Source organism: Rutidosis leptorrhynchoides, chromosome 3 (genome assembly GCF_046630445.1).
Source record: "Rutidosis leptorrhynchoides isolate AG116_Rl617_1_P2 chromosome 3, CSIRO_AGI_Rlap_v1, whole genome shotgun sequence".
NCBI classification, from domain to species: Eukaryota; Viridiplantae; Streptophyta; class Magnoliopsida; order Asterales; family Asteraceae; genus Rutidosis; species Rutidosis leptorrhynchoides.
Genome location: NC_092335.1, coordinates 695,149,639 through 695,156,113, shown reverse-complemented (window position 1 = coordinate 695,156,113; position 6,475 = coordinate 695,149,639).

Below are 6,475 nucleotides of genomic sequence, written 5' to 3'. Positions count from 1 at the left end.
AAACTTTCATTACATCGAAAGTTGACAGGTATGCATACCATTTCATAATATCCAAACTATAAATGACCTAATCCGTCATTTACTTAATAATAATCTCTAATGAACTTCAACAACTCGAATGCAACATCTTTTGAAATATGTCATGTATGACTCCAAGTAATATCCTTAAAATGAGCTAATGCACATCGGAAGGTTTCTTTCAAACCTGAGAATAAACATGCTTTCAAGTGTCAACCAAAAGGTTGGTGAGTTCATTAGTTTATAGTAATCATTTCATTTTCATCATTTTAATAGACCACAAGATTATAAATATTATAAAACGTGCAGAAGTCCCATTCCAACTGCACAAAAAATATCTTTCATATGAAGAACACCTGGTGAGGATTCAAAATATAATAGTAACCATCTGTGACGGTCTTTCACCCCACGGCTGAATACATGTGCCTTCAAAATATAGAACCTCTGTGCCGGTCTTTACACCCCACGGCTGAACACATGTTTATAAAATAAAGGACAACCGGTGCCAAAATGTCATAAATAATAAACCATCCACCCGGCTCAGGAGCTCATACGCTCTAACGGAAACCGGGGGCAAAAGCGTGTCATAATAATCAACCCCAATCCCAGATAATTCTATCATAGAATGCAGTTAAGGTACTTGTGTCTATTGCGTCAAACATTTATAAAAGCGCATGTATTCTCAGTCCCAAAAATGTAAAGAGTAAAAGGGAATCAAATGAAACTCACCGTATTGTATTTTGTAGTAAAAATACATATGATGACATTGAACAAGTATAGGGTTGGCCTCGGATTCACGAACCTATATTATTCATGTATTTATTAAAACATCTACTTGTAATTGAACAAATTTATTATTTGTGATATAATTGTTTTACCAGTAGCTTACTGACTTGAGTTACCTCAACAACTCGCGGCTGTACATAACACTTTCCACGTCTCGAATTTGAAGAAATATTTTGCTAAAGAAGATCTCACTATTCCGTTAGATGAAATCCAAATCAACGAAAAACTTCAATTCATCGAAGAACCCGTTGAAATAATGGATCGTGAGGTTAAAAGACTTAAGCAAAACAAGATACCAATTGTTAAGGTTCGATGGAATGCTCGTAGAGGACCCGAGTTCACCTGGGAGCGTGAAGATCAGATGAAGAAGAAATACCCGCATCTATTTCCAGAAGATTCGTCAACACCTTCAACAGCTTAAAATTTCGGGACGAAATTTATTTAACGGGTAGGTACTGTAGTGACCCGAACTTTTCCATGTATATATATATTAATTGAGATTGATATTTACATGATTAAATGTTTCCAACATGTTAAGCAATCAAACTTGTTAAGACTTGATTAATTGAAATATGTTTCATATAGACAATTGACCACCCAAGTTGACCGGTGATTCACGAACGTTAAAACTTGTAAAAACTATATGATGACATATATATGGATATATATATATATATAGTTAACATGATACTATGATAAGTAAACATATCATTAAGTATATTAACAATGAACTACATATGTAAAAACAAGACTACTAACTTAATGATTTTTAAACGAGACATATATGTAATGATTATCGTTGTAAAGACATTTAATGTATATATATCATATTAAGAGATATTCATACATGATAATATCATGATAATATAATAATTTAAAATCTCATTTGATATTATAAACATTGGGTTAACAACATTTAACAAGATCGTTAACCTAAAGGTTTCAAAACAACACTTACATGTAACGACTAACGATGACTTAACGACTCAGTTAAAATGTATATACATGTAGTGTTTTAATATGTATTTATACACTTTTGAAAGACTTAAATACACTTATCAAAATACTTCTACTTAACAAAAATGCTTACAATTACATCCTCGTTCAGTTTCATCAACAATTCTACTCGTATGCACCCGTATTCGTACTCGTACAATACACAGCTTTTAGATGTATGTACTATTGGTATATACACTCCAATGATCAGCTCTTAGTAGCCCATGTCAGTCACCTAACACATGTGAGAACCATCATTTGGCAACTAGCATGAAATATCTCATAAAATTACAAAAATATGAGTAATCATTCATGACTTATTTACATGAAAACAAAATTACATATCCTTTATATCTAATCCATACACCAACGACCAAAAACACCTACAAACACTTTCATTCTTCAATTTTCTTCATATAATTGATCTCTCTCAAGTTCTATCTTCAAGTTCTAAGTGTTCTTCATAAATTCTACAAGTTCTAGTTACATAAAATTAAGAATTCTTTAAAGTTTGCTAGCTCACTTCCAATCTTGTAAGGTGATCATCCAACCTCAAGAAATCTTTGTTTCTTACAGTAGGTTATCATTCTAATACAAGGTAATAATCATATTCAAACTTTGGTTCAATATCTATAACTATAACAATCTTATTTCAAGTGATGATCTTACTTGAACTTGTTTTCGTGTCATGATTCTGCTTCAAGAACTTCGAGCCATCCAAGGATCCGTTGAAGCTAGATCCATTTTTTTATTTTTCTAGTAGGTTTATCCAAGGAACTTAAGGTAGTAATGATGTTCATAACATCATTCGATTCATACATATGAAGCTATCTTATTCGAAGGTTTAAACTTGTAATCACTAGAACATAGTTTAGTGAATTCTAAACTTGTTCGCAAACAAAAGTTAATCCTTCTAACTTGACTTTTAAAATCAACTAAACACATGTTCTATATCTATATGATATGCTAACTTAATGATTTAAAACCTGGAAACACGAAAAACACCGTAAAATTGGATTTACGCCGTCGTAGTAACACCGCGGGCTGTTTTGGGTTAGTTAATTAAAAACTATGATAAACTTTGATTTAAAAGTTGTTATTCTGAGAAAATTATTTTTATTATGAACATGAAACTATTTCCAAAAATTATGGTTAAACTCAAAGTGGAAGTATGTTTTCTAAAATGGTCATCTAGACGTCGTTCTTTCGACTGAAATGAATACCTTTACAAAACGACTTGTAACTTATTTTTCTGACTATAAACCTATAATTTTTCTGTTTATATTCATAAAATAGAGTTCAATATGAAACCATAGCAATTTGATTCACTCAAAACGGATTTAAAATGAAGAAGTTATGGGTAAAACAAGATTGGATAATTTTTCTCATTTTAGCTACGTGAAAATTGGTAACAAATCTATTCCAACCATAACTTAATCAACTTGTATTGTATATTATTTAATCTTGAGATACCATAGACACGTATACAATGTTTCGACCTATCATGTCGACACATCTATATATATTTCGGAACAACCATAGACACTCTATATGTGAATGTTGGAGTTAGCTATACAGGGTTGAGGTTGATTCCAAAATATATATAGTTTGAGTTGTGATCAATACTGAGATACGTATACACTGGGTCGTGGATTGATTCAAGATAATATTTATCGATTTATTTCTGTACATCTAACTGTGGACAACTAGTTGTAGGTTACTAACGAGGACAGCTGACTTAATAAACTTAAAACATCAAAATATATTAGAAGTGTTGTAAATATATTTTGAACATACTTTGATATATATGTATATATTGTTATAGGTTCGTGAATCAACCAGTGGCCAAGTCTTACTTCCCGACGAAGTAAAAATCTGTGAAAGTGAGTTATAGTCCCACTTTTAAAATCTAATATTTTTGGGATGAGAATACATGCAGGTTTTATAAATGATTTACAAAATAGACACAAGTACGTGAAACAACATTCTATGGTTGAATTATCGAAATCGAATATGCCCCTTTTTATTAAGTCTGGTAATCTAAGAATTAGGGAACAGACACCCTAATTGACGCGAATCCTAAAGATAGATCTATCGGGCCCAACAAGCCCCATCCAAAGTACCGGATGCTTTAGTACTTCGAAATTTATATCATATCCGAAGGGTGTCCTGGAATGATGGGGATATTCTTATATATGCATCTTGTTAATGTCGGTTACCAGGTGTTCACCATATGAATGATTTTTATCTCTATGTATGGGATGTGTATTGAAATATGAAATCTTGTGGTCTATTATTATGATTTGATATATATAGGTTAAACCTATAACTCACCAACATTTTTGTTGACGTTTTAAGCATGTTTATTCTCAGGTGATTATTAAGAGCTTCCGCTATCGCATACTTAAATAAGGACGAGATTTGGAGTCCATGATTGTATGATATTGTGTAAAAACTGCATTCAAGAAACTTATTTTGTTGTAACATATTTGTATTGTAAACCATTATGTAATGGTCGTGTGTAAACAGGATATTTTAGATTATCATTATTTGATAATCTACGTAAAGCTTTTTAAAACCTTTATCTATGAAATAAAGGTTATGGTTTGTTTTAAAAATGAATGCAGTCTTTGCAAAACGTCTCATATAGAGGTCAAAACCTCGCAACGAAATCAATTAATATGGAACGTTTTTAATCAATAAGAACGGGACATTTCAGATATGATATTTCAAAACATAGTATACGTGTCTATGGTCTATCAAGATTACATAATATATATTAGAATACATGTATAATACAATATAAGTTAGTTAGGATATGATTAGCATAGATTTTTGTCAATTCATCTCGTATTCAAATTAACCATTTTTAACCAATTTTGTTTTACCCATAACTTCTTCGTTTTAAATCCGTTTTGAGTGAATCAACTTGCTATGGTTTCATATTGAACTGTATTTTATGAAACTAAACAGAAAAAGTATAGGTTTATAGTCAGAAATACAGGTTACAAGTCATTTTTGTAGTGGTAGTCATTTCAGTCGAAAAAATGATGTCTTGATGACCATTTTGAAAAACATATTTTCACTTTGAGTTTAACCATGATTTTTGGATATAGTTTCATGTTCATAAGAAAAATCATTTTCCCAGAAGAACAACTTTTAAATCAAAGTTAATCATAGTTTTTAATTATCTAACCCAAAACAGCCCCCGGTTTCACTACGACGGCGTATGTCCGGTTTTACGGTGTTCTTCGTCTTTCCAGGTTTTAAATCATTAAGTTAGCATATCAAATAGATATAGAACATGTGTTTAGTTGATAAAAGTCAAGTTAGAAGGATTAACTTTGTTTACGAACAAGTTTAGAATTAACTAAACTATGTTCTAGTGATTACAAGTTTAAATCTTCGAATAAGATAGTTATATATATATATATATATATATATATATATATATATATATATATATATATATATATATATATATATATATATATATATATTTGATTCGAATGATGTTATGAACATAATTACTACCTCAAGTTTATTAGGTAAACCTATTGGAAGTGACAAGAAATGATCTAGCTTTAAAGGATCTTGGATGGCTTGAAAGTTCTTGAAGTAGAATCATGACACGAAAACAAGTTCAAGTAAGATTTTTACTCGAATTAAGATAGTTATAGTTATAGAAATTGAATCAAAGTTTGAATATGAGCATTAACTTGAATTAGAATGATAACCTACTATAAGTAACAAAGGTTTCTTGATCTTAGATGATTACTTGGAATGGATTAGAAAGCTTGGAAGTATACTTGCAAACTTGAAAGTATTCTTGATTTTATGAAACTAGAACTTATAGAATTTATGAAGAACACTTAGATCTTGAAGATAGAACTTGAGAGAGTTCAATTAGATGAAGAAAATTGAAGAATGAAGGTGTTTGTATGTGTTTTAGGTCGTGATATATGGATTAGATATAAAGGATATGTAAGTTTGTTTTCTTGTAAATAAGTCATGAATGATTAATAATATTTTTGTAATATTGCTAAATAATTCATACTAGATTTCAAAGAATGGTTCCCACATGTTTGATGACTCATTAAGGGCTGCTAAGAGCTGATCATTGAAGTGTATATACTAATAGTATGTACATCTAGGAGCTGTGTATTGTACGAGTACGAATACAAGTGCATACGAGTAGAATTGTTGATGAAAATGAATGAGAATGTAATTGTAAGCATTTTTGTTAAGTAGAAGTACTTTGATATGTGTCATGAAGTCTTTCAAAATTGTAACAATACATCTTAATACATTACATGTATATAAATTATAACTGAGTCGTTAAGTCATCGTTTGTCGTTACATGTACATGTTGTTTCGGAACCTATAAGTTAACGATTTCGTTAAATGTAATTAATCCCATTGTTATTATATCTAATGATATGTTAAATTATTACATTATTATGATAACATGATGTACAAATATATCTTAATATGATATATAAATATTAAGACGTTATTACAACGATAATCGTTACGTATAGATATCGTTTTGAATTTCTTAGGTTAGTAGTCTTGTTTTATGTATAAGATTCATTGTTAATATACATAATAAGATACTTACTTATCATTTCATCATGTTAAACATATATATATATATGTTCATATATATAATATC